The 21522-nt window shown below is 41.1% G+C and overlaps 1 long non-coding RNA gene across 1 annotated transcript in view; it reads right to left on the bottom strand.

The window, feature by feature from the left end:
* Positions 1 to 7688: 7688 nt before the first annotated feature.
* LOC119488140 overlaps positions 7689 to 21522 on the bottom strand; it is a 76178-nt gene continuing 62344 nt past the window's right edge. Inside the window, exon 4 of the long non-coding RNA XR_005206879.1 lies at positions 7689 to 8036. This is a non-coding gene — a long non-coding RNA (uncharacterized LOC119488140). The remainder of the gene's footprint in view (positions 8037 to 21522) is intronic.

Raw genomic sequence — 21522 nt, 5'->3', positions numbered from 1 at the left:
GCCCGGGACACACAGGGAACGTCAGGAGCGCGTGGCGGCTGCGTTACCTGTTCTTTTTTATTTTGGCGTCCATGTTAACAGGTTAGAGCAGCCACACTGCGCGTGTCAAGGACGTCTCAGCTGCGTCTCTTCTAGAGAATAGAGGTCTCGCCTATTTTTGACACGTGCCGCGCACAGTTCACAGCAACAACAGACAGTGAAAGTGATCTATTGACTATATATTAACATCATACCAGAAAGATTACTACAGTTTCAATGTCTATCTGTAGAATATGTTACGGACATGAAAAAAAGTAAACACTTCCTGCTTTCATTTAAAAATAAAAGCCCTCAAGCGTTTTTTTTTCTGTGGACAGAATTCCTTCATTTATTAACACAAAGCTTTTATTCTGAAATATGTGTTGTTAGAACATGCAGTGACCTGGAGAGCTCCATGAATTAATAAAGTACCGGGTTTTCATTGTGGATTATTACTAACATTTACAAATTACAAGGTTAATAAATTAGCATTTCTTAACCTTTCTCTGTCTAAAATAAATATAAATGACATTCATAATGAAATGAAATGGCCATTATGAAAGGCAAACTCTATGTAGAAAAAAAGAGCTGACAGCAGCAGAAACACAGCAGACACGCAGCTGGTGTAAACACCCGACGCGTGAATCCCGCAGCTGTCACGCCACGCAGCCGCCACCGTCATGCGCTCCTGACATTCCCATTGTGGATGAGGCTTAACATTGTAATGTATACCAGCCTCCTGCACCGCCACTTGACAGTGCCAGGGTGAAGGCTTCCGCGTTGGAAAGCCGCATTGCCAGCGTAGCTACGTAGTTACTGACGCCTACGTAATAACCAAAATGACCATTACAAAAATGATTCATATGAGTTTTTTTCCTCTATTGTTAAGGTTTGATTAAGTTCAAGCAATGAAAACTGTGCGGTTAAGGTTATGGAAAGATTGCGGTCAAGAAACCATTGGCAGGAGATCAAGTCAGATGCTTTGTACACCCAACCAGTTTTGTACAGTACAATAGCATCACAGTTCTTCCGCCTATGCTTCTGAGAGAGGAAACACATTTGAAGAAGAAGAAGAAGGAGTCGGTTTTGGGTGCATCCCCTAACCTCACCAGAGAAGGAGACATGCTGTGCAATGCGCCGCAGCTCTATCAACAATAGGCACTTTTTTTTGTGGAGCAGAGCGGGAAGCCGCTTCTGGGAGTCTGGGACGTTTCTGAAACGCGTTTCTGTGCCGCATCTGGTGCAGTCGCAAGCGTCGTCTAGATTGGCTGCGATCAGCTCTGCCGGCATGCGGCGCAGCAGTGTCAAACTATCGTCAGAAATAGCCTGGGTTTCCCAGCGATTCATAACGAGCTCGAAATCAAACCCACCGCTGGTTATGTGTGCGGCGTTTCACCTGATGTTGTCCGCAAAGAATTAAGAATATCAACAAAAGACACTGGTGCTGCAGGGCATGCAATTTTTAGATGGGTATTAAAGCTTCAGTAGGCAGTATATTTTTGGCATCATTGGGCGAAAATTCCATAATAACCTTCCAGCATATTGTATTTCAAGTATTTTCTGAGAGATAACTAGACTTCTGCTCCTCCTCATGGCTCTGTTTTCAGGCTTTAGAAAATCTAGCCCCTGATGGGAGACTTTGACCAATCACAGGTCATTTCATTGAGAGAGCGTTCCTATTGGCTGTGCTTCGGTCATGTGACCAGAACTTGGCGTTCCTTCACCAGATCCTTCACACAATTGCGGCGGTGTCACAAACTTTCTCATTTTACAGCTAAACAGTACACTACAAGATGATTCTGAAAACATTTGAGGAGAGAAATAGGCATTAACGTAACATAATATTGATTCATATTTGATCAGCGCTGCCTAGTTTGAACGTTTAGTCGGAGTTCGCGAGTGATTGACAGCCGGCTCTCAGAGACGGCAGATGGACAGAGATGGACCTCAGATCAGCTCTTACTGCTTGTTTTCCTCCGGTCTGTGAAATCTTGCAGATGCCGTTAGGAGCACCGGAGGACACAGAGGAACATGATTTTTTTCAGGTTACCTGTTTCATGTACTACTGTCACGATATAGCTACCGTTTTATAAAAATAACTTTTTTTTAATCATATTTGCTCAAATCTCGGCTACTTCAGCTTTAGAGCCAGACAGAGAGGCCACGATGGCCATGGCTGCCGGTGAAATTCCTGCCCTGCTTATGATAATATGGTGATTCTGGGTTAAAAATCACAAGTATTTCCTCATTACTAAATCAAGTGGCGGCATCTGAGGTGTGATGTGTGAGCCAACCTTGCAAAGTAAAGTAGTTTCTTGACAAAAGCAAAATTGCAAATTTATGACTTTGAAAGAATAATCAAGTTTTTGTCTCGGAATATGATCCCCCTTCACTGGCTCTGTAATTATTTTTTTCATCTACAATGGCCCTATTAAGTATGAGAGTTTAAAATACAATAAATTTAAACATATTTAGGTCCCTAAAAAGTCCCTAAGCCCTACATGATACTTCCTAAAGTAATTCCTTACACATACAGTATTAAGGGCTTAACATGATAAACTAATTAAACATGCTCGGGATAAATGTTAATTCATTCAAGCTTGTTTTGAGTCTAATTTGGTGTTTAATCCCGTATGTGTTGAAAGGATTTGTACCAAAATCATCTCTGTCTGCTATAATGCTCTACACTACAGTGTGTCAGTATTTTAAGTTACATTTTTAATTACAGTGGCTATCCTAAGAGCCTTTGTTCTATGTAATATGTGGAGCCCTCGCATGGGTTCTATATAGGCTTGACCTCACATCTCAGCGGAGCTGCTTAGGGAAATTTGCATAATACAGTACATGTGATTAGCCAATCAGGATAAATTGATTGGTTTCTCTAAGGACTGACTATATAAAAGGACTCCTCTGACCTTATTCTGCATCTACTAGAAGTGAATCTCATGACCCCTTCAATGCTTCCTCCTTTCCTCTCCTCTTTCTGACTTTGTGACCATTTTCAGTATATTTTTGGCATCATTGGGCAAACATTCCATAATAACCTTTCAGCATATCGTAATTCAAGTGTTCTGAGAGATAACTAGACTTCTGCTCCTCCTCATGGCTCTGTTTTCAGGCTTCAGAAAATCTAGCCCGTGATGGGAGACTTTGACCAATCACAGAACGGAACGGAACTTGGCGTTCCTTCACCAGATTTCACAATGGCGGCGTCAAAAACGTTCTCATTTTACAGCTAAACCGTGCACTACAAGATGATTCTGAAAACATTTGAGGAGAGAAATAGACATTAACGTAACATAATATTGATTCATATTTGATAAGCGCTGCCTAGTTTGACCGTTTGGTCGGAGTTCGCGAGAGATTGACAGCCTGCTCTCATAGACGGCAAATGGACAGCAGACCTCAGATCAGCTCTTACTGCTCGTTTTCCTCCGGTCTGTGAAATCTTGCAGATGCTGTTAGGAGCACCGGAGGACACAGAGGAACATGATTTTTTTCAGGTTACCTGTTTCATGTACTACTGTCACGATATAGCGACCGTTTTATGAAAATAACTTTTTTTAATCATATTTGCTCCAATCTCGCCTACTTCAGCTTCAAGGCATAGAAACTTGCTACAAGTATCAGAATCATAGAACTTAGTATTGGGCACAAGCCATAGAGATTGTCACATATTTGCAAAATTCACTGCGTGGCGTTCCCAAAGACGAGCGGTAACTCCTATAATAGTCTTTTATAGGATACGCTGATCCTTGCTCTAGTTCTAACATCTGTTCAGTAAAAGAAAAAACATCTTCCCCAAATACAACTCTCTTCTCCTGAATCCATGTACAGCTTTTGTTGGCTGTAAACAATAGGTACTCGCGCACATAAACGCACATGCACTTAAGTGATTTCTTCTGTAAAGTCGTGCCATATCTCCCCATGCCATAAGCCCTTCTACCTATCCTGTGTTATTTTAGAAATAAGCTCCACAACAGGAGTGGCACTGAAGAACACTTAAGGTGGCCACTTTTCCAGACAGCACAGTGGGGAGATAACAAAGGCGGCTGCAGGAGTCAATAAAGAGGCTAGGAATAGCAGAACGATATCGCTGAGAGAGATAAACAACCCTGAAGAGAAAAATTTGAAGAAAGGGGGATTTTATTATTATTTTGTATTTATTTTTTTCAAATCTTGCCTGGCATGGCTTCTAAGAGTTTTTTTTTCAGTTTGTGGGTTAATTTGAATTCTCAACAGAAAGCTTTTCAGCTTTTGTGTACAGCACATTCTCAACACATTCTTATCCCTAAACTGACCCTGACCACTGGACCTTTTTTCTTTACAACGTTTGCTCAATGATATATTTACTTCCCAAAAAGAAAATAGTTTTGGTCAGTTTCGCCATTGATCCTATGGATAATATTTTACAGAGTTTTGGATGGAAACACGTGTACACACATTTTAGGTGCACTGACTTTTATTTCCAAATATACATGTGATCATCTGATTGCTCATGTTAAAGGTCCCATATTGTAAAAAGTGAGATTTTCATGTCTTTTATATTATAAAGCAGGTTTAAGTAATATATAAACACTGTTAAAGTATCAAAACACTCAATCCATGGAGAAATACACACAGCCTACATTCAGAAACTGTGAGTTTGAAACAAGCCGTTAGGATTTCTGTCCATTTGTGATGTCACAAATCTACAATATTTAGACCCTTTCACGGTTTTAAACGTAAACATACTAAATGTGTCCCAGCTTATTCCTGTTGCAGAGTATGGGAATGACATCAGCTGACAGGAAGTAAACATGGTCCCAAGCTGTTTCCTAGCAACGCAATTCCGTTGCCATTCCGTTGAAATGCGCTAAAACGGAGTGTTTCAGGCAGAGGGTAAATATTCAAACGGACAGTATGAGAAAAATATTTTGTTTTTTGAACATTAAAGCATGTAAACATGTTCTAGTAGAAACCCAAAATACAAGCATGAACCTGAAAATGAGCATTATAGGTCCACTTTAACACTGGATAACCATGTGTTTGTAAATTGGCTGTTTGTAAGTCTGCGTCTTCCAATTAAGATATGAGAGTGGCAATCACACGCAGGCTTACGTGAACAGATGAACAGATAATTGTATCCTTCTGTTGGCAAATTAGTTTGTTTTGGTGGCAGGAAGGAATATTCAGCAGGAATAGTATTTTAGTGATATACAATCTAAGACAAGAGTTTGTCTCTCTAGCATTGGTGGAATGTAACTAAGTACATTTACGCAAGTACTGTACTTAAGTACAATTTTGAGGTACTTTACCTGAGTATTTTCATTGTAAGTAACGTTATAGCCCACTTCTACTCGACTACATCTCAGAGGGAATATTGTACTTTTTAACTTCAATACATTTATTTGACAATATTAGTTACTAGCTACTTTGCAGATTGACTGTACTCATCAATACACATCTCTCTGTGCTCTTTATTACTTCACTTTATACTGTAAATCCGATACTTTTGTCTGTGTTGGAATCTCGTATGAATGGTGACTCTACTTTTCTGTCACTTAATTGGCAAGTAGGCAGAATGTTTACAATTTTCAAACTGATCCTCTGAGCTCAAACTGCTCCGTAGTAGGGTAGCTGAGCAGTCGACCATAGCCAGACAATTAAGTCCCAAGATTACCTCCAATGCCAATGTTTTTGTTTTTTTCAAATTCTCGCTCTCTACAATATCTGTGCATGACAAATACAACATGGGTAAAGGCAGGGTTGGTGATCTTGAGAAACTAGCAAGAGTACACCAGATTTTAAAAATTGATCCAACCTATAAACCTAGCCCAGTGTTGCCAACTCTTTTCCAATGAAAGTAGCAGCACCAGCTCCAAAAGTGCCTAAATCTAGAGAGAAAGTCAGCAACACTAACAGTTCAACTAATACAGGTTTCTAAAAACCTTTAAAGTTAAAGGGGAACTACGCCCATTTTCAAAATTCCTACACGTTATTCCTTTGGTCTAAGGCAGTCCAGAAATATTAGTAAAAAATTAACAACTCTCTCTAAAATACAAAAATGTGTGATGTCATCAAGTATAAAGTGTGGAGCTGTTCCATAGACAATAAATAGGGAGATGTTCTAGATGACACTGAGAGCACCCAGGGGAATGTTGTGACTATATTATGGGAACATTTTCTGTTTCACAACTGAGTTCACTGAATGAAGCTCACTTGGGTATTAACAAGTCAGTCTCCCATTCTTTGTCTATGGAGCAGCTCCAGACTTTATACCCTATGACATCACCAGTTTGAGACTTACTTCTCTGGTTTCTGGCTTTGCCAGAGAGAGAGAGGAGCTCATGTTCACAAATATTGACTGAACTTCCCGAGGTCATGGAAATAACACATTGGAATTCTTCATTTAGGTGGTGTTCCCCTTTAAGAAAACATTGTGGTTATAGTAAAAAAAAGTATATGTAAAGCTGAAGTAGGCGAGATTGGAGCAAATATGATTAAAAAAAGTTATTTTAGAAAACGGTCACTATATCGTGATAGTAGTATATGAAACAGATAACCTGAAAAAAATCATTTTCCCCCAGTGTCCTCCTAACGTTATCTGCAAGATTTCACAGACCGGAGGAAAACAAGCAGTAAGAGCTGATCTGAGGTCTGCTGTCCAGCTGCCATCTATGAGAGCCGGCTGTCAATCACTCGCAAACTCCGACCAAACGGTCAAACTAGGCAGCGCTGATCAAATATGAATCAATATTCTGTTACGTTAATGCCTATTTCTCTCCTCAAATGTTTTCAGAATCATCTTGTAGTGCACGGTTTAGCTGTAAAATGAGAAAGTTTGTGACGCCGCTGCCATTAGGAAATCTATTGAAGTTAAGCCAAGTTCTGGTCACATGACCGGAGCACAGCCAATAGGAACACTCTCTCAATGAAATGACCTATGATTGGTCAAAGTCTCCCGTCACGGGTTAGAGTTTTTTAAAGCCTGAAAAAAGATCCATGAGGAGGAGCAGAAGTTTAGTTAGCTATGAGAACACTTGAATTACAATATGCTGAAAGGTTATTATGGAATCTTTGCCCAATGATGCCAAAAATATACTGCCTACTGCCACTTTAAGTTATGCTTAGGGTAGACACTTGAAACCGAGTAACTTAACTCTCCCTGAATATCTTGCTTTGCTGACTTGGAGTAACATACTTTTCACCTCGCTGCAGTGATGTCAGTATGTATTCCAGAGTGTCAGTACACAGTGACATCACTGTTGGTGTGGTTACAGGTGCAACAGACTTAAAAACTGTGGTTACGGTTCGTAAAAAAAGGTGAACATTCATTACGGGTTTGTGACCAGGACACAAACTCCGGTCTTCAGCTTGAAGTCTGATGCCCTACATGACTATCCACCGACCGCCACGTGCTTCATTTCCACCGTTCTACAAGGAAACATTACTTTGTGTATTACAGCACTGAATGTTGATGTGCTGCTGATCTATCCTGCTACTAATCTATCTTCATGATGTTGGAGAGTAGAGGGGCACAGCTGGTGAGAGAGATGCAGAGAGACTGGCATATACATTCATAACCCCCCCACCCCTCCTGCTAATTAGATTAAATCATTTATCAAGCATGCCATTAAGATGGATGGGAAATGTTTCCGCCTTATAACCGTAATAAACACCTCTTAAGACAAATCTCATGTTTTTATTCAGTCATTAAAATATTGGTGAAAAATGGTTTAATGTTCTGTAATAATAAGTGGATAATTATAAAAAAAAAATCCAAATACATCAGTCTGGATTTCATTTACATTGCACTTCCATTTACAGCATCAAAAGGGATCCAGTGAACGTGTTTTTTTGTTTTTTTTCAATGACAAAAATTTGAAAAAAGAAAGTGTTCCATCTGTCCTTGTTCTCCTCACTGTTCTCCTCACTGTGTGTATTTTCGTTGTTTCTGTCACTCCCCTCCTCTCTGTGTCTCTCTCCTCGCTGTGGGAAATGTGTGGTGGAGATGCGTCTCTTGTTGTCGTGCCGTCCTGTTCGGTAACAAAGCGTCGGTTTGAATGGGCTGACAGGTCGTGAAAATTTCATCAGCATGAGAAATGCCTGTTTTCCCCTCAACTTTCTGTTTACTGCTATCAATAATTTGTGAACAACAAACAGCAGATGTCTCACCCCCTAACGAAGGCTCTCTGTGTGTGTGTGTGTGTGTGTGTGTGTGTGTGTGTGTTGTGCATTCCTCGATGTGTATATGTGGGCATGTGTGCATGTTTTTGAGCATCAGTGTGTGTGTGTGTGTGTGTGTGTGTGTGAGAAACAGATGTTCCTCACTGCTAGAAGAAGACAAGGATGGACTTTGAACACTGGAGGCAATTGTGAATTAATCAATCTATTAAAATGGAGAATGAAGGGACCAGTACCGAGTCAACTCATACTGCTTATTATTGTAATTATAGTGGTACCGGCGATTGTATTATGGGCAGAAGGACACCGGGCTCATTCACCATGTTCAAACTGGAAAGACACCGACATTTATAATAACACAAATTGGTTTGGGGACTGCCGTTTTGAAGCCTCAAGTTCGGCATTTTGGACGTCGCCATCTTGGTTATTTTTTGCAACCGGAAGTGACACGAGAGGGAGAAGCTAAGTACAACCGAACGCTGAGTAAGACATTTTTAGGCGACCAAAAAAGGTTCCAATTAACTTAGGTTAAGTGAAAACACGCTGTGAAATGGTTTAAGTTGTAAGACGAAAACACGGACAATTCCCAGACTGGACAACGCCGTGGCAGCGACCTGTCAATCACAAAGTAGCCCCGCTCTAATGCATCCCCTGTTTTATGGTCTATCTGACTCTAAATGGGACCATAATTTACTAAATGAACATCATGCTACATTGAAGAAGACTTGGAACTCTTCATTGAGAACATAAACTCATGTTTACAATGTTTACTGAGGTAATAAATCAAGTGAGAAGTAGGCTCATTTTTCGAATAGACTTCTATACAACCAGACTTCTTTTTGCAACCAGAGGAGTCGCCCCCTGCTGGCTATTTTACTGCATTCCTTCAAATTCTGGCACCTTCCCGCAGGGTTGTGCGGAGCTGTGGTTGTGTTTATTTGTGCGTTACAATATAACCACGGTGAAACAATGAGAAAATAACGTTTTATTGCTCTGACTCTCTGCTTCCTTCTCACTAATGCCACTGCCTCTCTTCATTCACCCTCTAGCTTGCTCAACCTCAGGGAGGATGGGCAACTTTGAATGACATTTATAAGAACACAAATTAATTTAAATCCAGACTTACAACATAACCTTGCACAATAACAGTCCTACACTCCTTTTGTCTACTCGGGGAAATGCATGTGTGCTTTGAGCTACATGCTAACATGCCCACAGTGACATGAGAGTGATAAGATGGCGCTAACTAGTATCAAACATAAAAAAAAGCAGAGGCTGATGGGAATGACATTCATTTTGCAAGTATTTGGTCATCAAAATATGGACAAACTGATGATGGCACTCAAGTGAGGTGATAACTAAAATTATAATAATTCATCCTGTGGGGGAAATATGTCTGTGAAGCCAGGGGAAAGCTTCAGCTGTCACTTCATGCTGCAAGTAGATGTGACCAAAAGTCATCACACAATTTTGAATACCTTTTTTGCCTGACCAATTAAAATGCCCTTATCTGCATAGCCTCTAGTCAATTGGTTTTACACCTAACATCGATGCTCCACATTGCTAAACATAGTTATGAATATTATATTCCATTTTGACCAATATATTCCTCCGAAATCTCGGATTCCAGCACTGCTGTTGGCTTTTTTGTCTAAATGTATTATACTCTGTCTATTTAACCTCTTGTCTTTATGCACAGACTTTAGTTTTTAACTCTGTAATCTATGTTTTGTTTTGTTTTTGTTTCATTTAGGGATGTTAATAATTAACCAACATTAAGCATTTTAACCGATTAATGCTATCGGTTAAAACGGTTAAAAGAAATATTAATAATTAATTAAAAAGCTCAGAGGAGCGGCTCGTCTCTTTAAGGAGAAAAGCTGGTCCACCTTAAGAGAGACTGAGCTGGCATTGCAAGGATACAGGAAGTTGGCCCCGGTCTATGTCTCTCTTGAGCGGAGCGAGTTGTAGCCTCGTAGCATTTATTCATTGACAAATAAACTGTACATACACCGTCTGCTATAGCTACGTTCACAGCTATAACGCCACCGACAACCCCACAATCACCACTACACACACGGTTTGTCGGACACTCATAAAAGTTACGCCGCAATGACAGAGCGGTGGCGAGCGCGAAGCTACCAGCAGAGCTACAGATGCTAACGTAGCACAAAAACACACGCACGTTTGTCGGACAATCGCTATCATTAATCCGGGTAGACTAAACTAAATTAAACAGACTGCTAAACTAAACTAAATATGCGGTGGAGACTTTTACTGGGAACGTGGCTGCATGTCCGCGACACTACACGCAGCACCGTGGCTACTACAGTAACTCTCCTGACGGTGAACTGGGGACTCAGTTGTGTGTTGTGCTCATACACTGCAGCTGGCGCACAGCAGCTTGCGAGGCACTAATCTTGTCGGTTAATAATTGGTTAACAAGGTTTGGTTGGCGGTTAAGAATTTTTTTCAAAATTAGCATCCCTAGTTTCATTGTATGTATGAAATTGATTCAACATCTGAGTCGTAACCAAGATAGCGGCGGACAAAATGCCAAACTTGAGGCTTTCAAACGGCAGTCCAAAAACCAATGGGTGATGTCACGGTGACTATGTCCACTTCCTATATACAGTCTATGCTCCAGATGTGTAAGCCCCCCATCACCGTCCATTTTCCAGCACCTGAAGTAATTGGAATGGATGCATTGCTCCCGGGTTGTGACCCAGGTCATATCTGAACTGTCATGACCAAGGATTGACCCGTGTTGGTTTGAAATGACAAAAGAAAGTTTTGAACACGGGTCAGATGAACCTGTTCCGACCCTGGTCATCGGTGTGACAGAGGTATAAGAAATGTTTACAGACTTAAAACTCCAATACGCCTAGAACCACTGGTAAACAAAGGGTAAAAAAAAATCCTTCTGTGTACATGGAATACACAGTGCAGATCTAGTAGCCAACGCAGATGCGGTGTAGGTAAGAGTTTGTCTCCTGGGAGGACTATGGCTTAATCCACTGGTTGTGTCAATAGTGTTTGTGGGGATGGTGGGAGCACAGAGCAGCTTAAAGCTCCAATCCCTGACCTGTGACTCCCACACTGAGGTACAGGTGCTGATTACACACCATGTGGCCAGCTGTGTGCAGCACACACACATGCAATTATGCTGTACTGTTTCCACACACACACACACACACACACACACACACACACACACACACATCCATGTATGCACACAATTGCTCCTATGTACAGTGAAATAACACACAAACACACACACACAACATGAGCTCGAGGTATCAAAGCAGGTACTGCTGAGTCCACTGACAGTCTAATAAATCTGATGTCAGAGGTCTTGAACTCTGCAGCAGGACAAAGAGAAGCTGGAAGAATACCAAGAATGAGCAAAGGGAGAGAAAAAGAGCAAAGTCCTTTAAGCTCTCAACAGGAAAGAACACACTGTTTTTAACAGAATAAACTTCATGTTGATGTTTCTAACACGAGCGCCACGCTCAACCCTGGCTTTCCATAAAATAACCCAAATTATCAAACAAATTCAGACTTTTCCTTAAGCATCACAAGGCATTATTATGATTCTGTGGAAACGCGTTGAACCATAATAATATTACAGTATACAGTTTAAGTGGTGCTCATTAGAAGCTGCTTCACACAAACATGGTGATTGTATGGTAATTATCATTATCAGCAAGATCACACAGGACAGGAGCAGGGATCTAAAGACAACCGTATAATTACAGCGACATGATATTAAATTGAATGTCCATTTTTGAGCATGCGTATGATTATTGAATTGTAAGAAAGGTTTAACATTTCTTGTAATGGCTCGAGAATTTCTTGCAATTTACAGAATTTTGTATTTGAATGTATGCCATAATTTTACTGTCAAAAAAGGGGGCTACCTCCGGGCCTGAAAAGTGAAGCCAATGCTGAAGTGCCCTAAACCTGCATTCTTTCTAACAGCCAGCAGGGGGCGACTCCTCTGGTTGCAAAAAGAAGTCTGATTGTATAGAAGTCTATGAGAAAATGAGCCTACTTCTCAGTTGATTTATTACCTCAGTAAACATTGTAAACATGAGTTTATGGTCTCAATCGTTAGTGTTGGAATGGGCCAGTGAACTACGTTTCCCAGGATCCTTGAGTCCTTAACTCCACCCATGACCTGTGACGTCGTCAGGTCAACAAAACCGCAGCGTCAGCTGTTTTTCATTCTTTACCTCTGCTGTGCTGGAGCGCAGAGCTCTCAGGGCCTGCCAACCAGCAGGCCGACACTCTCTGACCGCTGTCTGTTCTGAGCAGACGCATCTTACTTTTAATACTTCGTCCACACTGGGAACGTCAGGAGCGTCGGGTGTTCACACCAGCTGCGTTTCTGCTGCTGTCAGCCCTTTCTTTTCTACATATAATTTGCCTTTCATAATGGCCATTTCATTTCATTCTAAATGTCATTTATATTTATTTTAGACAGAGAAAGGTTAAGAAACGTGTGGTAATTTGTAAATAAAAGTAATAATTCACAATTAAAACCCCGTACTATATTCTTTCATGGAGCTCTCCAAGTCACTGCATGTTCTACAACACTGTCCTGCACATATTTCAGAATAAAAGCTTTGTGTTAACAAATGAAGGAATTATGTACACAGAAAAAAATGCCTGAGGGCTTTTATTTTGAAATGAAAGCAGGAAGTGTGAAATTGTAGTAATGTTGCTGTTATGATGTCAATATACAGTCAATAGATCACCTTCATTGTCTGTTGTTGCTGTGAACCGCGCGCCAAAAATAGGCGAGACCTCGAATCTCTAGAAGAGACGCAGCCGAGACGCAGCTGACACGCAGCCGAGACGCAGCTGAGACACGCGTCTCACGTGAGCAGTGTGGCTGCTCTAACCTGTTAACAAGGACGCCGAAATAAAAAACAACAGTTTCACAAAAAATTGTTAATACAGCATTGACACACTATTCCTTTACAAAGTTGTTTTTGGCAAATGTTAGCCAACAGTTGGCTACTTATATATTATGCATTTGAACATGCGTTTCTGGTCAGCTGATGAATGTAAGTGAAATCACTCTTTTAACTCTATTTTGGTCTCCACCACCAATTCCTGTGAAAAATATGTCTCTTTAGCTGCTAAATGCTCCACTATGTTCACCAGCTTGTTGCTGACTTTGTCTGTCTTTTGTTTGGTGCTTGGCAGATAGTGTACAATGAGTTTATAAGAGTTTTTTTCACTGATAACATCTGAAATGTGGCTTGAAACGAGGTTGATGGGAGCCGGTGAGACGGAACCAAAACAGTAAAGTTGCGGGCTGTAAAACCAAAACAATTGAAGGAAGCTAAAAAATGCTCCAAAGAGCTGCAGAGCCCATTGACCTGTCCAGGGTGTATCTCACCTTCGCCCAATTGTAAGCTTGGGTCAGCTCCAGCCCCCCTCCCCCCTCCATCCCACCCGCGACCCCGAATGGGATAAGCGGTTACAGGTAGTATGTGACATATGAGCTGAAGGCATGGACTTTGATAGAGCTGAAGGGTAAGGCAGGGAGGAGAAAACAAATAAATTGATAAAACATCTGGGTAACAGCTGGGCAGATAGTGGGGGATTCAGATGGGAGTAGCCTCATAAAGATGAAAACCAGTCCTTAAGTGATGCGGCAAGAAGACGTACCTTTAGGCCTTTTTGCTCTGTGTACATTAAGCAGCTCAGCTGAGTTTTGTGACAGCTTGTCAGCTTATCTAATAACCACTTCCTGTTTGTGGCAGGTCTTTTCAACACCAGCAAGGTGAGATGTCTGGTTTTAGAGTACTGGTTCTCAGTTTTAGGAGAAATCTCAATTTTCCACCTGCCAGACTTTTATTTATCCATTCACTTCTGACGTGTTATATATTTTCTTTTTTTACATTTTCATGCATATAAGCATTTGTGTGGGTTTGAGTCTGTCTATGTGTGTGTTCCCAGTTTGTCACAGCATTTCCCAGCAACGTTGCCAGGGATCAAACTGAACAGAGATATACTGAACTACACCAGTTCACACTACACTGAGCAGTGATGGCAAAGCCACTCAGTGGACATCTAGTTTTACAAGAAAGCTATACTTATCTTCGGAAACATTTAAATATGCACTGTACAGTGACGTTACCAGTTCATAAAATTCAGTTTTTATAAAATATGAATTAACCAATCTTTCTGTACTTTATCTTAATTCCTTTTAAAAGGTACAATATAATATTTTATATATTTTCTTTTCCTTGAGGTTAGTCTTGCCCTCCTTCCAATCAACCGGTACAGGTCCTTCATTGTTCCTTTCAGCCCAGTCTCACATAAATTGTGTTACTATTGGAGGAATCTCTATTTCTGTCCAATACCAACTAACTAACAATACCAAATAACTTTTTTTAATCATATCTGCTCTAATTCGACCCACTGCAGCTTTAATTACCCAAACTACTAAGCTCAATAGCACACATGGCTAGTGCAGGAATAATTAACTGAAAAACATATTTTTAAAAATAAAATAAAAAACTGTATTTTTCCAGGAAACATGGAACATCATCATTCTTTTTGACAAGGACGTTATTCCTCTGCTCTTACATTAAAAGCCAAATCCTTGTTTCTTATTCACACAGACACAATACTAAAAACATAAAACCCTGCTAGTGATCTCTAGAGACTGAGGTATTCAAATCAAATGTCACCAAAATCTGGACCTTCTCATTATACCTTGCTCTGGACCAAAGTTTTGGGTGGACGGGCGAAGACCAGCCGCTGCCATAGTCCTTGCTGCTACTGAGGCTAAAAAAGAAGAACAAATCTCACCTTTCTGTAGACAAACAGTGATGAAACTCTTCTCCATGCCAGATAGATAGTCAGCACAACATTACCTCCTCTCCACGTCAGATAGATAGAGCCCAAGCAACACAACCTCCTCTCCACGCCAGAAAGATAGAGCCTGAGGAACACAACCTCCTCTCCACGCCAGATAGATAGAGGCAGAGCAACACAACCACCTCTCCAGGCTGAATAGATAGAGCCAGAGCAATACCAGTGTCGCTGTCAGGGCTGCTAAACATATATTAAATGCTACATACAAATATACAAAGGATACAGTATATAGAGCTTATTGCTGCTCTGCATGTCAGTCAAAATGACTATAATCGGTATTGCTCAACTGCGTTTGTTGCTTCATGTTGCTTGTTTGTATGGCGACATGAACTGAATAGTGGATAGAGAATGGAGGACTACAGTTGAAAATTAGCCAGCTGGCTAAGTCCTCGGCCACACTGGGAACGTCAGGAGCGCGTGGCGGCTGCCTTACCTGTTGATTTTTATTTTGGCGTCCGTGTTAAAAGGTTAGAGCAGCCACACTGCCCACGTGAGACACGCGTGTCAGCTGCGTCTTTTCTAGAGATTCAAGGTTTTCACAATCAACACTTCCTGCTTTCATTTAAAAATAAAAGCTCCCAAGCGTACTGTGGACAGAATTCCTTCATTTGTTAACACAAGGCTTTTATTCTGAAATATGTACCGGACAGTGTTGTAGTACATGCAGTGACTTGGAGAGCGCCATGAATGAATATAGTACGGAGTTTTAATTGTGGGTTATTACTATTATTTACAAATTACCACACGTTTCTTATCCTTTCTCTGTCTAAAATAAATATAAATGATATTTATAATGAAATGAAATGGCCATTACGAAAGGCAAACTCTACGTAGAAAGAAAGGGCTGACAGCAGCAGAAACGCAGCTGACACGCAGCTGATGACGTTGCCTGTGTGGACGAAGCGTAACACTGACACATTTACAGTGCTGTTGATTAATGTATGTTGTCCTGACAAATAAAAGAAATTAAATATAATGCAGATTCTAACAAATGTACAGTAGACGGGAGATGTTAACTCGAGATCTTACATCATAATGGTTTTGATAAGCCCGGGGAAATGAGGCAAATGAAAAGAAACCACTGGGGGAACAAATAGCAAATGTACCAAATTAGAAATACAGCAATCACACAGGTATACATATCATCCAGGCACAAGTGTACACACACACGTGCACTTACGCACGCACGCACACGCACGCACGCACGCACGCACGCACGCACGCACGCACATCACATATCCTGCTTAAAGCCCCTCCAGGGCTATCATTACCATCACTGGTTTTTATTTATGATGCTTCTCTCCGTGCTGGGAGACAAATAATGTAGCTGCTTTTCATAAAGTCTCAGTAATGGATCCCTAATGGATTTGTCAAATTGACTAAGGGGGCTTGGAGGGAGGGAAACGGACATAAAGTGGTCTTTGATCAGTGCGTGTGCACAAGAGCACGTGTGTGCATGTGTGTAACGTTTGTTTGTATGAACACCAGGTCCTTAATCGGTTAATGTCATGCATGCTAAACCATTTGCTATGTCTTAATTTGTCAGCAGCCATCGTGAGCAGTTTCCTACCAGAATACACGGAAACACACAAGGGCAGGCTGAAACTAATTGTCACATTCCACTTTCTTAGCAGAACCTTAATACTGACACTTTTTTTATGTAAAGAGATTAGGGCCTCTCTAAAAATGGCATTTTTTAAAGTCTTAATAATTTACTAGAAGTTGAAGTTATTACAGATGAAAGCCTTCTTGTGACAAGCTGCTCCGTGTCAGGGCATGTTGTCAGACATGACTGTGTCTGCTGTCACATAGTCAAGTGTGCTGTATTTCCAGACTCCCCTTTGAAGCACAATTACATGCTTCATCTCAGGAACTGACATCTAGCATCATGTCAAACATTTTCAAACATTTAAAATAAGAATGCAAAACTGCCTTGTAGTTAACTTACTCTGACATTAACGTGACAATATGCCCTCAAAGGCATTCCCGAATATCGTCCGAACTCCGGCTTTAACACTACAGACATTAACAGTTGTCCAACTATGAACCAACCTGCAGTGGTGAGTGTGTCCAAACTCTGTAGGAATAGTATCGACAGGCTAACAGGTTAACAAGCATTGAGTATTGTCTGAGTGTTCGCTCCAGTATTCTTTGGCATACGGGCTGCAATTTCGGCATGTACACAGGAAGTGTTGAGGGAAGTATGTACGAGAGCCGGTGTTAGCAGGTCAGTTCAAGTGTATAGGTTTTGTTCTGAACTGTCTCAGCAGCCAGCCGATTAGACTGTTGTCAGGCTATTAAATGGGCGTTATCAGTCGCTATAAGCCCCATAGATGTGGGTCAATATGGGGCCTACTACACTTTTTTATAATATTTATCACTCACTCTCATCACTCATCTTCAACCGCTTATCGCGGGGCAACAGCTCCAGCAAGGGTACCCAAACTTCCTTTCCCGGGCCACATCAACATATAAAATAATTATTTGTATTTTAACACAAAATATGTTTTTCCCTAAACTTAACACATTTTTTTGTGCTGCCTAAACCTAAAGAAGTTGTAGTTTTTTTGCCTAAACCTAAAGCCTTTTTATTTGTGTTCAAAACGTGACGTTTCATTCAGTTTTACAACATGTTAGAACTTGTTGCCTTTAAGTTTCACTTTCACAAACGTAGTAGGCCCCTAATGACCCACATCTATGGTGCCTATAGCGACTGATAACGCCTATTCAATGGCCTGATAACAATCGAGCGGGTGCAGCCATTAGCGAGTGCATACAGCTACGTAGAACCCGAAGGGAAATCACGTCAGTAAGTCACCACAGACTGTTAAAAGAAAGCTAAACTTTGTCACACTGCACTGTGTCTAAGGTTGTAATGCTTCTATTTGGCCCAGAACCAAACAGTAAACAGGCAGTTAGTGACTACATGTAGCTGGTGAACACAGCGGAGCATTTAGCAGCTAAAGAGACAAATATTGTCATCAGGAGTCAGTGGAGAGACTTAGATCTGCCAGGTGGCGGTGTCTGCTGGGTGTGTAAGCAGACAACTGTTTCGCCATATCAACTTAAAATCAGTGTGTAAAAGAAAAGAGGAATTGAATGAGACACTAAAGAGAAGACTGTAAATAGCTGTGCATCGTAGTGGTGGGAAAAACACTGTAAATTCCACATGGGTAGTGTGAAGGATTCTGGTCACAAGTCATAAGCTGTTAATGAATTGTATAATATGCCCTTTTGACAAACCATTGCAGGGTAAGCACATGTGTAATTAGTAGCATTGATTGTGGCCCTGGTATTGTGCATGCTATCTGACTGGGATGGCTGTGACACACTAAATAGAATGGGGCCATAACTCATTTTATCAATTGCACCTGTGTTAACCACGCTGTGACATGTCAAAATGGCTGCCGTGAAAAAGGACCTACTGACCAGCTCAAGGCAAAAGAAGAGAATACGGAGTTGTAATGTCAACAGTTATTACATGTCTAATGCCTCATCCACACTGGGAACGCGTCGCGGGGCGGCTGCATGATTCACGCGTCGGGTATTCACACCAGCTGCGTTTCTGCTGCTTATCTGCTGTGTTTCTGCTGCTGCTGTCAGCCCTTTCTTTCTACATAGAGTTTACATTTCATAATGGCCATTCATTTTATTATAAATATCATTTATATTTATTTTAGACAGGGAAAGCATAAGAAACGTGTGGTAATTTGTAAATAATAGTAATAATCCACAATTAAAACCCTGTACTTTATTCATTCATGGAGCCTTCCAAGTCACTGCATGTTCTACAACACTGTCCGGCACATATTTCAGAATAAAAGCCTTGTGTTAACAAATGAAGGAATTCTGTCCACAGAAAAAACACTTGAGGGCTTTTATTTCTAAATGAAAGCAGGAAGTGTTGATTTAAACCCCACACTTTATTCATTCATGGAGCTCTCCAAGTCACTGCATGTTCTACAACACTGTCCGGCACATATTTCAGAATAAAAGCCTCATGTTAACAAATGAAGGAATTCTGTCCACAGAAAAAAATGCTTGAGGGCTTTTATTACGAAATGAAAGCAGGAAGTGTTGATTTAAAAATAAGTCTTTACTTTTTTTCATCTCCGTAACATATTCTACAGATAGACATCGAAACTGTAGTAATGTTGCTAGTATGATGTCAATATACTGTCAATAGATCACTTTCACTGTCTGTTATTGCTATGAAACGTAGGTGGCAAAAAACAACAGGTAACGCAGCCGCCACTGACGTTCCCAGTGTGGACGAGGCTTCAGGAAGACATGTTGAATCACAACCTGTCACTTACTCCTACAACAAAAATAACCTAAAAGTAGACTGGTACAATCCCATGCCCCCCTATGCTCCTCACTCCACAGTAACTCCCTTTAATAAAATAGTGGAAGGCATCAGTGTTTTGGAGAATAAAACTATTAAAGTATTACAGTGTGTCATCCTAACATCATAATTAAGGAGGTTTGGTTGTCACGCAGAATAAAGAAGACAATTTTGCTGCAGCTATAAAACAGCTGACCTTCAACCTCTTTGGAACACCAATGTGAATTTCAAAGTTATTGATGTATCTTTTATCGCAGTCTTCTTCCTCTGAATGACACATTCATAACAGCCTTGTCAAATCCCCTGAAAGACCTGCCGGGACAGGAACTGACTTCTCCTTGAACCCCCTGACTCAGGTTTGTTGATTTCTATCTGAAGGGGTTACATTTTAAAACAATACCAAGTTCCCTTTTCAAATGTTTTTTTATGTGAGGGGTCATTCCTAATCTCGTCTGATGTGAGTGGCATTTATATCAGGCGTGCCATATGGTAGAATGTCCTTAACATGTTTGAATTGCTGTACTAGGAGACAAATTAGAAACTCAGAATGTACCTGTCTAGAAATGGAAAATTCAAAATACACCTATTTTCTTAAAAAAAAAAAAAAAATCGTGTAAGGTTTGTACTCTTCAACACAACTAGGAACTCATCGCGGTCATGGGCGCTCATTGACGCACGTGGGGAGCGAAGGCTGGCCCGTTTTCTCCAATCCAATACAAGAGCTACTGGAGCTCAAATTGCTGAAGAAGTTAATGCTGGTTCCGATAGAAAGGTGTCAGAACACACAGTGCGTCGCAGTTTGTTGCGTATGGGGCTGTTTAGCCGCAGACCGGTCAGGGTGCCCCGTGCTGACCCGTGTCCACCGCCAAAAGCGCCTACAATAGGCACGTGAGCATCAGAACTGGACCACGGAGCAATGAAAGAAGGTGGCCTGGACCGATGAATCACGTTTTTCTTTTACATCATGTGGATGGCGACGAGTTCCAGGTGTCGACTCGGCCTCCAAATTCTCCAGATCTCAATCCAATGGAGCACCTCGCTACTTACAGGACTTAAAAGGATCTGCTACTGACGGCTTGGTGCCAGATACCACAGCAGACCTTCAGAGGTCTAGTGGAGTCCATGCCTTGACGGGTCAGGGCTTTTTTGTCGGCAAAAAGGGGGACCTACTCAATATTAGGCAGGTGGTCATAATGTTATGGCTGATCGGTGTATTTTAACACCTGGCAAGGTACTCTGCTACAGTAGGCGTCTCCAGGACCACACCTTGCCATGATGACACAGACTGAAAAGGTGTAAACAATACCGGCGTCGCTGTTGCGGCTGGTAATTAAAGAGAATCACCCTCTTGAGAACTCCTGAGCTCACTATGCCCACCTCGCCCAGCTCCTATATGGGACAAAAAAACCTCTTTAACATATTTATTCAATTTCTTATGAGGTGTATAGATATAAGTTTAGGAAAAGTTAAAGTTTCACTTTCATTCATGTCAGTCATTCATGACTGATGATTGGTGAAAGTGATCTTACCTGCATCTGCAACTGTTCTTATACATAACACACATGACTTATGAACACATACACTTACATATTATAGATGTAAACACAGTTTATTATTTACTAGTAGGCTTATATACCCGGAAATATAGACAAAACCACATTCAGTTTGAATCGTGTTTGGACTTATTCAACCATCTCTCTCTCTCTCTCTTTCTCACGCGCGTGCGCGCGCACGCACACACACACGCACACACACACACACACACACCTCTAACTGAATCAGAAGCAAAGGTCACTGGCTGACTGCAAACGTCTGCATGTCGCACCAAGATAATGAAATGAACAACTCATTCTGTTTGGTGCCAACAAACCCAGAAGACTATCTCGCATTTAAAAGAAATTGAAATAAACAAAATAAATAAATTAGTAAATTTGCCCCAAACATCCCACCTCACCCCATACACTTGCCTAAACCCTAACATTCATATACATACACACACATACACACACTCCCCTCACAGTTCCCAACAGTGTTCACTCAAGAGTCGGAAGTGTGCTCTGGCCGCAGCTCAATTTGTCAAAGGTCATGCCGACTAT

This window comes from Sebastes umbrosus, chromosome 5, assembly GCF_015220745.1.
Source record: "Sebastes umbrosus isolate fSebUmb1 chromosome 5, fSebUmb1.pri, whole genome shotgun sequence".
Classification (NCBI taxonomy): domain Eukaryota; kingdom Metazoa; phylum Chordata; class Actinopteri; order Perciformes; family Sebastidae; genus Sebastes; species Sebastes umbrosus.
Note: the sequence above shows the minus strand (reverse complement) of the source record. Positions and strands in the feature narration are given on the sequence as shown.